The 16408-nt window shown below is 39.0% G+C and overlaps 1 protein-coding gene across 3 annotated transcripts in view; it reads right to left on the bottom strand.

Moving 5' to 3' along the window:
* Positions 1-3232, bottom strand: part of CAMKK2 (calcium/calmodulin dependent protein kinase kinase 2) — a 72696-nt gene extending 69464 nt beyond the window's left edge. For 2 of the 3 annotated variants that reach the window (XM_075178301.1, XM_075178293.1), the window contains exon 1: positions 3135-3232. The gene's annotated coding sequence lies outside the window, so the exon portion shown is untranslated. Of the gene's footprint in view, positions 1-2288; positions 2450-3134 lie in introns of those variants that run through there. The other variant, XM_075178298.1, reaches the window with a different exon arrangement.
* Between the last annotated feature and the right edge of the window lie 13176 nt (positions 3233-16408).

The following is a 16408-nucleotide window of genomic DNA, read 5'->3' as shown; positions in this document are numbered from 1 at the left end:
GAACTAGTGACATCGCTGAGGCATAAGGCATTTTGTTCATACTGAACAAATAGATTGCACTCTCATGAATATTCTTTAATTCCACAAAATGGCTCCACTTTAAACATCTCTGAGTTCAAAAGCACACCAGTAACTGACTATGTATCGTACTTCTCATATGTATACAAAAATACTTGTTGCTTTGTCCCGCTCCCTTACCTCTATGACATTCATACAAAACGTGGCATATGGACTAGTTGTGTCATCAGCTTTTAAACTGCACACTAAATATTGTCTAAAGCACAGTTGCCATCATTTTTAAATATACTCCAGGGCCATGTTAGTGATGAGCCAGTGCACGTTTTGCATTTTATATACTCCTTTTGCATAAATATTTAACTTCGACAGCCTAAAGAATAAGAATAGCTACAGCTAACATGTAGAATAGAGGGGAATTTATTGTGCCGCAAAGTAGGGACAACAATTTCCAGGGATCTTTAAAACTAGAGATCATCACTGGACATTAGAAATAGTTGGCAATTATATATAAGTTCACAAACTAGGTGTAAATAGTGCTCATAAAAAAATTTCCCCTCCTATTTCAAATTAGTGGGTCAATACAATTTTCAACAAATACAACATTCATTAAACCACACAGTGTGTACTGCATTTTATCAGCAGTGATTGTATGGTTAACACATGAAATAGTATTTGCATTGCAATTGTAAATGTTTCATTGTGCTTCCCCAGAATTAAAGAGGGCATAGAACATGCTATTCAAAGCACAGTCATTATGAGAGATTCTGATAAGTAACAATTATTTTTTCTTATTGGCACTTTTATAAAACATTTATGGGTATATTTACTAAACTGCTGGTTTGAAAAAGTGGAGATGTTGCCTATAGCAACCAATCAGATTCTATTTATCATTTATTTAGTACATTCTACAAAATGACAGCTATAATCTTATTAGTTGCTATAGGCAACATCTCCACTTTTTCAAACCAGCAGTTTAGTAAATATACCCCTTAGTGTTGTTGTGGATCATTTAAAATTTGAATACAAATGAAGGTGCGGTCTACAGTATAATGTTTTTCATTGTTTTATTTTACATGTTTCACTGGGAGGAATAAGATCACGTTTATAACAAGAGAACAGATTCCAGAGAATTCCAGAATTTTTACAAGGTTGTTGGACATTACTTTGAAATTCAATATATTTTCACTTGGTTTAATGAATGTTGTATTTGTTGAAAATTGTATAGACCCACTATTTTGAAATAGGAGGGGGATTGTTTTCATTAGCACTATTTACACCTAGTGAGTGTTTTGTTGTTATAGTGGAAATTGGCTTTTGGATGAGTACCTTTGGTGTACATTGCTGCATGTGAGAGAAGAGCAGGTCAATCTAGAAAAAAATTTTTTTTTAATTATATAAGTTGATCACGGCACTGTGAGAATGCAACACGGTGGGAGTCTGACTAAAGAGGAATTGATTCATTCATAGATACTTAAGTACAAAGAATTGTGCAGAACATTGCCTGACTCCCCGTGGGTGAATACAATTTATATTCTTTAGAATATACCTTTGTGCTGCTGTTCATTTTGAGTATTGAAGTTGAAGACATAATATACTATTATCATTTCATACAGTATTTTGTACACACATTATTAATGATTTATTCAATCCTCATTAGCTATAAGAATTTAAACACCTCTTGCTACTTTACAATAACACATAACAACATCTACAAATGACAATTACTTTCTAATAAATAGATGAGTGGGGATAAACAGAGGAAATGATTTACAAGAGATCTCAAACTGGGTACAGCTACAGTTGGAATCAAGCTCAGAAATTTATATGTTGGGAAACAGATCTGGGCTAGTTTTACAGATGCATTTGTATAGTACTTTCAGCATCTGTTAGGGAAAAAAGTATTTCATTCAAGTCTATTTCCAAAAATAGATAAATTAATTTAAAGGGGTGTAGCTATCAAAAACATTCACATTAATTCCAAAAAAGATCAGATTTTTATGCAAAACCTATATAACTAGTGGTGGTTGAAGCACTATTGAAACAGCTTAGCGATAAATAAAATATTGGCTGATCACTGTGTAATAAGAGTTCAGGCAACATTCAGCGAGTTAAGTAATCACAAGAATACTCTTGAAAGACGTCAAATATAAAGATGGTGTGAGTTATCCATACCATCATTATCTAGTACTGCTAGCAAATAATATATAGACCTTATTAGTATTATATCCATGCCATCCTTATCTAGTACTGCTAGCGAACAATATACAGACCTGGTTAAGATATTTCCCACAGCTTTCTAGATGATTTCCTCTCGTGTTCTGCTCTGGATCTATTTCTGCATTTCACATTCCTATTATAGCTCTTTTCCTGTGATCTCTCGGCCAGCACACCACTGATTTCAGCAATGTTGCAGCATCTGCCTACATTTCTCTAATAGCTCTGAAGCAACACCCTAACCCTATCAGCAGCAGCCACCTCCTAGCAAGCCCCCAACATGTCATACAATGCACACAGGTACAGAAATACGCCCCATGTCTGCATCTGAGAGAAAAAACAACTATTGCAGTATCTTCGTCCAATATATATATATATATATATATATATATATATGAATAATAAATATATATATATATATATATATATATATATATATATATATATATATATATATATATATATATTCATATGTCCTTCTACATAGCTTCACACTTATCTATTGCTAGTTCTACAAAATTATCGATGGCTCTGGACAGATGCACATGGAAGCCAACTTGTTGTAGTGGTGGATGAGCTTCTCTGCAAAGTATGTATGGGCAATATAACATGTTTACATCATAACATCTCCACGATTCATATATTAAAGCATCTCACGTGCTATTAATACTTGTAACAATACGACGGCGAAGAGAAGACAGAGGAAGAAGATGTTGGCACTGAGGGCGATGCTGGGAGTCTATTCTGCTAGAGATGGGTGCTGCCCATCTGGAGGATTTATCATCACCCTTATAAGATACAGGCGATGTGTTATTGGATGGTTCCCATGCACCCGGTAATACCCTGTAAATGCAGCCGGCTGAGGGTTAGACACCCAGCTGCGGGATACTCCATGCTCTTACCTGCCTCCTGGGTGACTGGCAGAGGGTCAGAGGGAGCACCAGGTCCTGCCAAGGCAGCAGCTTCACCAGCTCATGAGAGTCGTTCGGTGATTGGCTGCCTGGGACTTCCCCAACTGTACAGTCCACCCCTTCTCCCACAGCGTATAGCGTGTTCCTGAATGGTCCAGATGTGCGCGGATGTAAGAGAGCCTGTGATTGGCCCAATCACTATGTTTTGACGGCGAGGACTAAAGTTAACTCCTCAGTTGCTAGGTGAGTGAGAAATATGTGTCCTGATGTCCATACAATAAGGCACATGTACAGGGACCACAACACTACAACATTGGGGACGCTATTAAATCTAATAGACTATAGTTCCTAATTCGCAAATGCAGTCCCTCTCTGTCTCTCTCTCCCTGTCTCTCTCTCCCTGTCCCTCTCTGACTCTGTGTCTCACTCTCTCTGTCTTTCTCAATCTCTGTCTTTCTTCCTCTCTCTCTCTCTCACTCTCTCACTTTGTGTCCCTCTCACTCTCCCTCACTGTCTGTCTCTATCTTTCTTTCTCTCTCTCACTTTGTGTCCCTCTCACTCTCCCTCACTGTCTGTCTCTATCTCTCTCTGTGTCTTTCTCCCTCCCTTTCTCTCTCTCTCTCTCTCTCTCTCTCTCTCTCTCTCTCTCTCTCTCTCTCTCTCTCTCTCCCTCTCGCTCCCTCTCTCTCTCTCTCTCTCTCTTGAGCATATTTAACAACTAGTGATGGTTCAATTTCCGACACTTACTGTAAAATCCACGCCACTTGTAGGGTCCCGCATATTTATGAACGGTGCATAGCAGCATATATCGTGGATATCTGCTGCTTTGCGTTCTGCTTCGTTGTTGGGAGCAGTCACCATTCAATAGTATGGTGACTGCTCCCTTCCGCAATCTAACAAGTTCCGAAATTTATTTATTTTTTTCGGAAACTTGTCGTGTTAATGTACGCGCGTACATTATCATAATTGAAAAATTTCAGGGCTGTCAGTTCTGCTCCGAAGAGCAGAGCTGGACAGCGCATGTGTGGAGGGATCACATGATCACTCACCGCGCTCTCTCTCTCTGCAACGACAGAGCGGAGATGTTTGAGGGCATGTCCAGTTCTTTGAACTGCACATGCACAATTGCAGTATGAAGGAAAACAAAGAGGACCAGGAGGAGATCCAGAGACAGCGCATTCCGAAGAGGCGTGGTAAGTATGTTTTTTTTTTTAATCACAAAAACAGCAGTTTATCGGAACTATCGGAACTATTTCTCAAATTTATGAAGAATCCAACACAGAAGCAGCAGTTCCGATAAACTGCTGTTTCTGTGTTGGGTTCTTCATAAATTTGAGAAATAGTTAAATCCCCATCAATGCGATAAGGATTAAAAACTATTTTTCACTTTATGCGAACATAAACATAATGTGCCCCAATGTCTCTCTCTATCTCTATCTCTATCTCTCTCTCTCTTTCTCTCTCTCTCTCAAGATCATGTTAAATTATACTTTGTTTACTGTTCTACAGCGAACAAAATATGTTAAAATAAACATTTTCATTAACCTTAAAATAAAACATGACTCAATATATTTTGAGTATCTGTAAACATATGCACATGTCACCAAAGTTTACATTTTCTTCTACTTGTCCGCGATAGGACCGTTTGTGCAAAAAAAAAAAGCTGTGTTAAAAATGTAATTGAATATCGGTAAAGTTAACCTGCTCTAAAATGAGTGAAAACCGCGTTAAAATGACTTAACGCGGTGCAAAAAAAAACTACCGTCAATTGAATTCCCCCCCTAGAATCTGATTGGTTGCTATAGGCAACATCTCCCCTTTTGCAAACCAGCAATTTCGTAAATATACCCCATAATGTTTATTCTGAACAATCATTTTCAGGTATGCTTGCTAACAAATACAATGAGTAAAAAGAAACACGTTTCAGGATTGTCATACTTCTCTGTTTTGCAGAAATCTGCCACACACCAAAACATGGGTTATCACAGCCAAACTGACCATTAGGTTCACAGTCACTCTGTAGTCATAAGCGTTATTTATGTTGTGAATTTCATGCGTTCATAGACTATATATATATATATATATATATATATATATATATATATATATACAGCACAAGTCACTTAACAGCACACAACAGGTAGAATTTAGGATGTAACTACCATAGGTGCAGGGGGTCCCACCTTCCCAGTCAAAGTGCCCAATATATAGGTGCGCTTTGCATCATTGGTTCATACATGGGTGTCCTTACAAAACTATGCTATGGGGCCCACAAATGGCTAGTTACATAGAATATTTTGATTTAATTATATGTGCATATATCAAAATAGGGGACAGATCTAATGCAGAAGTCAACAATCAAGTAACCTAGTGAAATTGGTTATAAAAATAACAATATATCTTATGACAGAGTAAATGCAAATAATCCTATCTCACACAGAATGAGATTTTTTTCAGCATTTTATGCCAGTTACTTCTACTTGTAGAAAACTGGTCCTTGTCCAGGGAAAGCAGTTGCCATGCAGCAGTGAAAGGGGCATATGTGAGGTCTACAAACCATGGGTACAGGACCTATATGAGCTCCAGGAAAACTAGATGTGAAACCTAGATGTGACTGAGACTCACAGTGCACATTCATGGAAGGGTATCCTTTTTCTGGACATGGTTGGTTGTAGGCCCAATGCATGTACTTTGGATTTTTTATATATTTGTGTTTAATGGCTTGTGCATTAACGGTTAGCTGTGTGGTGATGAACGTTTATTAATAAGCACCGCCTTGTGGAAAATAGTGGTAGTCATTAGCAGTAATACAGTTACAGCAAAAGTAATCACACAGCTTTCTTAGGCAACACTGAAGGCAGGTTAGGTCCACACAGATGTTTGTTTGTTTTTCAGGTGTGTATGATGTGAACAATTATGTGTGCATTATTGTTCATACTCCTTCACAGCATGCAGACTGAAGAACACATCAGTGTGGATTGGCCCGCCATTAGAAATTTTGGGCCTCAGTACAAGAACTTCTTGTGTCCCTTTTCCATAGCAACTGAAGGGGGTGGGCCACACCAGGTTGGTGACTCCTCCCACTACTCTGGCAGACCAGGGCCCTCATGCAGGCCTTGGCCTCAGTATTTTGTACCTACCTCACTCCCTCTTGGCACCGCTGAGTGTGGACATAGCCTTAGGGTTCACTAGACTTAGATCAGATCTCCTTAGGATTGAGAACTCTTTTCAGAGTTAAGAGGGATCTACATACAAATGTTTTCTAAAAAAAAGTCATATTCCCAATTGATTACATAATGTATGTTTATCAACTATCTAGCATAGTTGCCTACTCTCCCAAAATGTCCGGGAGACTCACGAATTTCTGGGAGAGCAGAGCAACCTCCCGCGGCCTGTACACACTTAATTAATTAAGTGGCAAGGGCGGGCTAATGACGTAAATCACGAGTCATCGTGGCCAAACAGCGCGATTCACCAAGACCCGTCCCCAGCATCTCCCGAAAACTTGCCAAAGAGTTCAGCCAACATGTAATAGTTTAGTTTCAAAATATACAGTAGCCCTGTCATTCCCAACCAGTGGATCATGACAAACAAGTGTGTGTCATCATACTAGGCCGGATGTGTCAAAATTATCAAAGGAGAACAAGTGTGCTGCCACAGGGCCGTCTTTCCCATTGGGTACAATGGGCAGGTGCCCGGGGGCCTTGCAGCCCAGGGGGGCCCATCGGAGGCAGCAAAAAAAGAAAAAACCTGGAGAAAAAAAAACAAATACCTACCTTGCGGTCAGTTGGTGATCCGGCTCCCTCCATGGTCTCCTCCTCCATGCGGCGCTCGCAGTGCATGTCGGGCGTGACGTCATCACGCCCGCCCGACATCCATTGCGGAGCGCGACGGGGGAGCAGACCATGGAGTGAGCCGGATCGCAAGGTAAGTATTGTCTTTTTTTTTTTTCCAGGTTTTTGGTTTTTTTTGCTGCCTCCGAAGGGCCCATATATATAATCTTTTTTTTTTGTATATATAGGGGCCCCGGTGCACTGCTGTGCCCGGGGGCCCAAGATGTTCTTAAGAGGGCCCTGTGCTGCCATTCTCTGTGTTGTATAATCTTTGGTAGATTAAGCACTTTGCTACCTGGGAGACTTAGCACCAAAGAAGAAAGTGACACCAGTCTGAGTGACAGCATTTTCATTTGTTTCTACAATAATGATGTGTTATAAAACATTATGTGTTATTTGTTCAGAAATTGCTTCACAACATACAGAAAAACCTGGAAACCATGAACTAGTTACCACAATAGAAATTGTCAGCCAGTCATGATTCTTAAGGTAGCACCACACCTTGGTGGCCAAACAGATGGAGATCTGGCTTCATTGTGACCGGATAGTGACAGATGATAATGGTATCTTTTGACCACATTTACCACCATCCCTAATAATGATCCTATTGTTTTTAATAGAAAGATTATTAGGCATCACAGCTATTTTTTTGGACCACACACGTTGCAACAATAAGTTCATTGCCCGACCTGATTGCAATATCACAGACTGCTTGGCCAGTTAAGTTCTTACTTTGTTACAACAATTAAGCTAGTAAAATTTAAATATTGCTTTTCAGCCATAAGTCTAAGGCTTTTTCGTCCAATAATCGGGTCAAGCAGCTGACATACGATCGTTCGGTGGGATGTCGTGTTAGTGTGTAGAATCACACGATGGTCAAAAGTCGTCCAAAGTACCGATTGTCGGTTCCTTTGGTTGGTCGTACTGTTTAAAATTGCATTCCAATCATGTAGTGTGTATGAATTCACGACCGATTCCACGACCAACTGCCGATAGTTCCACAAACTGCGACTCCTTTCAGGGCGTGTGTATGTAAATTTCTGATGTCTGTATCCGTCACATGTGGTGCGTTGCCCACATGTCAGTCAATTGTCAATTAGGTGCTTGTAACGGAAAAGCAATAGAAGCTGTCTATTACATTTATGTGTATAGCATATGTCTGCTAGTCTAATTATACACCTTTGTCTGCACTGTCTACAAGAAAAGCACATAGCTATGTTTTCTATAGATGTGTATTGGATAAGTCTGCTTGCATATTTATACACCTGTATACATGTATGTCATGTGCAAGCTAATTTCTAGGCTCAGAGGAAGCTGTGTACAGACAGAGGTTAACACCTTAAAACCTTCAAACTTAAACTACATCAGTGTGTCTCCTTGATTAGGTTAAACTTCTCTGTTCTCCCCAAATGGTGTTTGTAGACAAGAGAGCCCAAGATCCATGGCTACGAATGAGCACCTTGTATCAATTTATGGCACGTTGCAAAAGGCAAAGCCTTTGGAAATATCTCTTTCTGGAGTGATATTTAAGACACCTCTGGAAAGAATCAGACATTTCGACTGCTGAGACAGGCAGTTGGGTTTTATGTCAGTGACATATAATCATATTTTCTCCAGTTTTATACTTACAGGCGTCTTGTGTGGTATGTGCAGAAGGGGAACTTATGGCCTGTTGTGTGGAGGCAAAATCCTATTTGTAAACAATTCTGGTGAAAAGTTAGGACAGCATACATACAACCTGACTGGGAAAGTGTTTTTTTTTGTTAACAGAAGTCATAAAACCGTAATTTACATTTACACATACTTTTAGTTCTGACATCACAGGAAGGGGGTCTGTAGTTTAAACACTAAGGTTTTGTTCACTTTTGGGAGACAATCTTATATTGAAGAGTGTCCCATTTTCTGCTTCTCCTAGCAACATAAACTTGATCATTAGTAGTTTATCAGTTCTGTGTTTTATCCTTTTATTTGACAAGAAATCATTGCAGTATACCTTTGTATGTCATTTTTGTTAATTGTTTTATCTTAAGCATTGTGGATGTATTCTTATACCCTTAATAAGTCCAGGGGGTAAATGTATCATGCTGAGAGTTTTCCGGCGGGTTTGAAAAACCAATCACATTCTAGCTATCATTTATTCAGTACATTCTACAAAATGATAGCTAGAATCTGATTGGTTGCTATAGGCAACATCTCCACTTTTCAAACGCGCCGGAAAACTCTCAGCTTGCTACATTTACCCCCAGGTCTTTGTGTTCTTACAAATTCACTCGAGTTTGGTCAAAATGCTACATAGTTGAAACAGGAGAATATTGTGGTTTATGTTAACTCTGATTAAAGTAAATTGTGATAGATTAGTTTTAAGCGAAAAGCTAAGACTTCCGTAATAAGAGCGTCAGCTCTTCACGAAAAAAACGAGGTGGTGCCATAATTGGTCATTCAAAGCTAGTTTGTGGCATAGATAGATAAGGATCTAATCATTTTAGACAGACCAGGGGAGTGTTTTTGATTAACCGGTTTTCACACACACGTCACGCAGGCTCAGGTGAGTGCTGATCGTGACTACAGAACTACAGAAGAAAAATACGTACCTATGTATTATATAAATGTGTATTGTACATGGCTGCTTACATAATTATACATCTCTGTCTGCAGTCTACAGGAAAAGCAAGTAGCGATGTTTTATATAGATGTGTATTGTATATGTCTGCTTGCATAATTATACACTTGTGTACATCTAGTGATGAAGAAAAGCATATGGGAACGTAATTTGTAGGTGTGTTGTGGAACACTGTACCTGTCTATTGAACATGTTTTATACTTGTGCCTTTATTTTAAATAAATAAATATATATATTTATCGATAGTACACAAAATAAACCACACATTGTTAATCCAACACATTTATGGGGGTATTCAATTGTCGGCGGGATTGCCGAAAATCCCGCGGTCCGCGCAGGATTAAACCGTTAATACGGTAATTTACTCGCTGGATTTCAGCTCGCAGCTCAGGAAGCTGCGAGCTGAAATCCAGCGAGAGATTACCGTATTAGCGGTATTAGTTTTTCCGCGCTCGAACCCGCGGACAATTGAATACCCCCCTTATTGTTGAACAATATCCAAAAATTATCTGCTGAAAAATATATAGAAAAACAAAAATATAATTATACTTTAACTATCAGCTTGAACGATTTACTGTTGAACCTGGCTACTGCTTTGTGACTCACTACATGAAATTTTTTTCAAGTTTCTTGAATTTTGTTCTTTACATCAATGATGTTGGCCCTTAATTTTGTAAAATATTCGTTTAGCTTCCCCATCTTCTGGACCACACCCCTCCCATCACCAGAAGGACTACAAATATTCTCCTCCCCTTCCGAACTTTTGTCTGATATGACAATGTTATCTATGAGGAAAGGAAAATACATTTTTAGCGTTTTAATTATATCGAGCGAAGAGACGGAACCCAAGTTCTTTTTAACTACAGGGAAAAAGTACAATTTCCTCACCTTAAACACTACTCAAAATAAATTTATGTTGTGGTCCCTCTTGGTGTATCTCTGGGAAGCTTCCCTTTTGGTCCATAGGTGTAAATCATGCGCCATTTTGGTGAGTATAACGTTACAGGGTGCTCCAAACATTTCTGACAAAGTTTACATGTCATTACAAATACCTTTGTGTCTTGCAGTCTTCTGGCCATAGCGAGTAGCAAAAGAGCAGGAACTTGCTGTTCTTCAACAGTATCTATAATATTAAAATAAATTGTTGCTGTGCAGTTGCGAACAAACATATACTGTACACAAAGATGTTATATAGGAGAGGTGGGAGATCTGCGCTTCCCAGAGTAGATGAATATGCAGCCAGGGGAAAGAGTTGGAGGGGAATGGTCCCAAACCCCTAATGGTTTTTATAGAAGGAGGGTTCCCCGGGGCAGTAAAGGTGGAAAGGGAATGGGGGATAGGATAGGGATGGGATGATAACAGATGGTGACAAAAAACGGTAACATATTGTCCGAGATTCTATTTTGTCCGGTAACGCTGCCTAATAACTGTTTCTCTAACGGCAATTATCTGTAAGGACTATTTTGGTTTCTAGCTTGTTATATTGTTTACTGACAATGACTGCCTTATAGAAGACCCTGAGGGCTAAGCACCAACTTGCTATCCCGGGAAAGGTTATACTATTAACCTGAAGCCGGCTGGCTCATCTGTTATTTGATACTGTGTATATAACTACAATGTTTGGTATATCAGAGTGATCACTCTTGTGTATTTTGTAACTGTAATATCTTTACAATACACTCCTTATACCCGTTTTTTGTCAGCATCTTTTATCATGCCATCCCCCATTCCCTTTCCTTTTCCTCCTTCTATATACACAAAGATGTGTTATAGAATCAATGAAGACCTGTTTTCTTTTCCTTTTATGAGTTTTTGGGAGGTTCGTACCGAGATGTTCTGCTAATTATTTACATTTCTTGACGATATTGCTGTAAGGATGTCATATGTCGTTTCAGTGTGTACGAAATTAAATTGTTTTAACACGACAATATGGCTGTGAAAGTCGCTACCCAGACGGTCGGTCTTTTGTTAATTGTTTAAAGCGTGTCTAGTAATAAAGCAGTTAGTTCTTTGTATATACTCTTCTTGCCTCCTATAAGATAATAGATATACTCAGTCTGACCAATAAATCGCTGTATTAGCAAGAATGTAAGTAACACAAGAATATTTATGTCCATCCCTGGTTTACACAGCATGCCACACACACACACACAAAAAGACAATCTAATCCAGGGGCTAGCTGGGCAGGGGGGAATCTGCCCCCCAGGCTAGTCCCATAGAGAGCTATTTTGGCCTTGGTCACTGGGCCAACTGCAGTTTTTTCCCTTTAAAATAGGCTGCTGATGCGAGTCTTGCCCCCTTGGGCTGAAATTTGCCAGACTTCCCCTAATCTGACCAAAGCATTTCTATTATCATTGCTCTCAACATGAATCATGGTAAATCTCACTGGACGAATTCTTCGTGGTAGCACTCAGTGAGCAAAGAATGATCAGTATGAATTGATGCGTGAAGATTTGTTTATTTTCTGTGAAGAGTAGACTCTGAAACACAAGATGCTATATCACAGGTTATAATAATATCCACAGTCAGATAGTTCCAGAGCCTTTATTTCTTTACCAGAGTAAACAGTCATTTCTAGCTACATCTTCTAATAACTTTCCATGAGCAACAAAGTGAATGATTAAACTTTGGCATTAGGTATTTGTAGAGCTCTCACGAAACCTATCTGGATTTTTTCCATGATCATTCTTCATATTCTAACTTAAGCTTTTAAAAAAACAATGCTGTGCAGACAGGAATAACTGATCACTTTGTTTATAGCCATGATATAAACAGTAAACGACAATTGAACTTAATGCACAAGAAGAAGCAAATAATTTGCACAGGGAAACAAAAATCCCAATAATTTCCTATTATAATAATTATTAACCATTATTTATATATTTCCTACATATTACGCAGTGCTTTACAGAGAATATTTAACCATTCATCTCAGTTCCCGTCCTAGTGTAGCTTACAAACTCTGTCCCCTACCACACAGACATAACACTATAGCATAACTTCCAACTGTCCAGATTTTGCCAACCACAAAAGGGGTGGGGCTTAACTAAAAGTGGGTGTGGGTATTACCTATTAGCCACATTTGTGGGCGAAGTAGAAATGGGGATTTTTGTCCTGATTTAGTAATTGTAAATGTTGGGAGGTATGCTATGGTTAAATTCATTAGAAGCTAGTTAATCTACCAGTATGTTTTTGGAGTGTGGGGGGAATACCCAGGCAAACACAGGAAGAACATTGATACTCCATACAGATAGTGGCTTGGTTGGAACTGAACCCAGGACCCCAGCAATGCTAACCTCTTTGCCACCTCAACGAAGCCAGATTCATGATGGTGATGACAAACACCTGAACTAGCGTACTGCTTGTAATTAGAGGTTTGCATATGATTCGCAGCAATTTAGAGAGACTTAAGTGGGCGCTCGGCCATAGATTAGGATTTGACAAGTGTATTGTAGCAAAGATTAAAAAAAAAAACATATATTTTTTTTCTATAGGTGTCAGGAAGATGTTTCTGCTGTGTTAAACGATCCTTCATAGCAATTGTGTTCATAACACATAAAAGGTTTTTGTACATGTTCGCAATTTGGACTTAAGTGTCTGAGCCATGTGTCTGTTTTCTCTAGTGGACGCATCTCAAACTCTGTACAGCTTTTTCATTCTCAAGTAATTCTTACCCTTGCGTTCCACTCAGACAGGCCCAGGGTGTAAGATTATCACCTGTATCAAACTAAGAATCAGTCAAAATAGCACTGTTTATGGACAGAGATTGTCCAAGTTAGGTTGGAAAATATAAATAGACATGTAGAGGAAACAAAAACTGAGGAATTAAATCAATATACAGATTGTTTGGACTTTGAATTCAGTAAAGATTAGCAGAACCTTTCTTTGTGCATAAAAGTAGAATTTTATCATAAATGTTGAAAACCTGTTGTTTAACAATGTTTGCAAGTGCTAGGCGTCTTGTCGTGATATTTCAAAGCCTAGGTGACCCTATTCTACTGAAGTGGATGGGATCAGTGTGCCTAAGCAATGCAGTCAACAAGGCAAATCCCTCTCATGGACTGTACAAAAGCAAATATGATGCATTTGCAGAACACATAAATGAATTTATCCAATTGGGATATATTATTCATTTAATTTATGAACACCTATAGTACATTATTACGTTGCTTGATTTGCATTTACATGTACTATACACATATTGTTATATTATGAATGAACAGGGGTATTTGTCTGTGTTATGAAGTGTAAAATACGCCCATTCTTTTTATTATGTTATTTAATCTGCACTATTAATCCCATATTACTGCTGAAAGGCATCAAAAGACTAAAACTCAATCCTATAAAGAGAACCAGGCATTGCCGGTGCTATTAAATGATAAATCACATTACTGTCTTCATGTGCTAATCCCCTGGGATTGGCAGATGTTGTGCTTGGTTAATTGTAATACCATTTATGCCAATCTGAAATTGTTTGATCGTCAGAAACCAACATGTCCGTTTCGAATTCAAATCTCCTTAGGTCATAACAGCATATATGTAATAAAATGTATATTTATTAAACATTAGTACATTACCCATTACACAAAATAAATGTAACTGGGGGGGCGGGGGGGGGGGAATATTTCAGTTGTGGGAAATATAATTGTAAAGTTCTTCTCATTATTAAGCTGAATGACCACCTTTTGCTTCCATAATTTAACTGTACAAAGCAAAGTAAAAGACCAGTTGATGCTGCCTAGGGTAATTGACTGCTTTAATGCTTACTATTAATACTTGAGGCTTAGGGGAGGGCGGCCAAGATGTGTAATGTAAGACAATTTCTTAAATGGGTTTCTTCTGACCCAAACAGAACAAAAAATATACTGAATGACAATACTTTGTCTGCAACCTACCTCTGAAACAATACAATAGGCTAAATATACCAGCTGTGCGCTTGCTTGCTCTCAGATTACAAGATCGCAAATGTAGGTATTTCTTTAAAAGTTCTACAACCTCCACCCCCCAATCTCCTTTGTGATTATAATCTAAATTATGGCCTTGCAACAAATGGATAATTACCACTCATTAGTACATTTTTGCCAACCTTCTTAATTATAGCAAAAGCCCTACATAGCATGTAAAAGAAAAGTGCACATAACATAGTGTATTTTTGAACTGTAAAAAGTAACCTATAGCATCTATATTGGTAGCATTATACACCATGATGTTTTGATAGACACAACTTGATGAACCAGGTCTATAAAATGGATTAGTCTCGTTCATACAGCAAAGTGAAGAATACACTGTCGTCATGGAATGTACCTTATTAGCAATAATGTTTATATATCCTGTGACATTCAGATCGTGATGACACCAGGTAATATTTTACACTGTGCAAGAGACTCACTTATTTGTCATAGCTCGGGCATAACAACAAGCAATAGAACATAAAAAGAGTAAAACAATACGGATTATGCTATTAGTAAGATAACAGAATCTGAGATTGTACAATATAAATTCAATGAAACAAACAGGCAGCATAGGGACAGGGAAGAATGGGCTGGTTGATATCAGGTAAAACATAGGGAGAAGGAAGTGTCACTGCTTAGGTTAGATGGCAAATAGCCCTTCTACTGAGTGTAGTGGGGATTGAAGAAACTAGATAGGTAGGGCAACCATGTGGCTAGATGGATTAACTCTGTAGAAAGAGCCAGAGGGCTGAGACCTGAAGACATTTTCTTTATCAAATATAAGGTAGGTAATTTTTTTCCATGCGTGCAGTGAACCTGATGTAGGATTTAAAGGAGGAAACGTGGGGTAGGTCTCGTTTGTTCCAAAGGTTTTTTTGTAGTCATGCATTTGGCTGTGGCCAGGATGTGGAAAGCTAATTTAGCTGAATGTTTAATTTTTGCAGCAGATAACACAGAAGAAAGATCCAAGAGTCTTTAGTCACAGGGCACCAAAGCAGCGAGGATAAGAGATCCCAAAACCCTGTCCCAGAAAGCTGAGATTTTTGGGCATGTTCTCCAAATATGGAGGTATGAGCCCTGATGGCCACAGTCCCTCCAGCAGGCTTCCGTGGCAGAAGAGTACATAACTGTTTATTTCGCTGTCTCACATCTGCTTTGAGTTCCCAGGACCTTCTTTAGCTATATTCCATAAAGTATAGCGATCATACCACTTCTCAAAGGGTAAGAAAAGAGGATTGTTATACTTACGATAAATCCGTTTCTTTGATTCTATCTGGGGGACACTACTACCATGGGGTTGTATGAGGGGAGTGTGGAGTTGGCACTTAACTACTTAATTTTGTTAATGCATCAAAGCTGACAGGCCCTTCCCCTCTGCAACCCTTATAGCTCTTCAGTTTAGTTATAAAGCCCCAAGGAAGGGGAGTCAAACAATCCAAGAACATACAGCAGAAGAGAGTGAACGCAGTGTCCCCCAGATGTAATCAGAGAAACATATTTCTCGTAAGTATAAAAATCCTCTTTTCTCATTCATCCAATCTGGGGGACACTGCTACCATGGGGACGTTCTAAAGCAGCCCCCCTAAGGGAGGGACCGCTCTGACAGCCCTGCTTGTAGAACACTACGGGCAAATTAGCGTCCGAAGAGACGCAAAGACATTGAAATTATAAAATTTTGTAAATGTATGGACCAAGGACCAGGTGGCTGCTCTGCAAAGCTGGTCTGCTGAGGCACCATTCCTCGCCGCCCAAGAAGCTCCCATCGAATGGGTGGTGGGCAGCAACCCTCTCTGGCACAGGTCTATATGCCTTGACATATGCTGCCTATTGGTTGAGGTAAGCAATCTGGCAATAGTTTGT

Source organism: Mixophyes fleayi, chromosome 1 (assembly GCF_038048845.1).
Source record: "Mixophyes fleayi isolate aMixFle1 chromosome 1, aMixFle1.hap1, whole genome shotgun sequence".
Taxonomy (NCBI): Eukaryota; Metazoa; Chordata; class Amphibia; order Anura; family Limnodynastidae; genus Mixophyes; species Mixophyes fleayi.
Note: the sequence above shows the minus strand (reverse complement) of the source record. Positions and strands in the feature narration are given on the sequence as shown.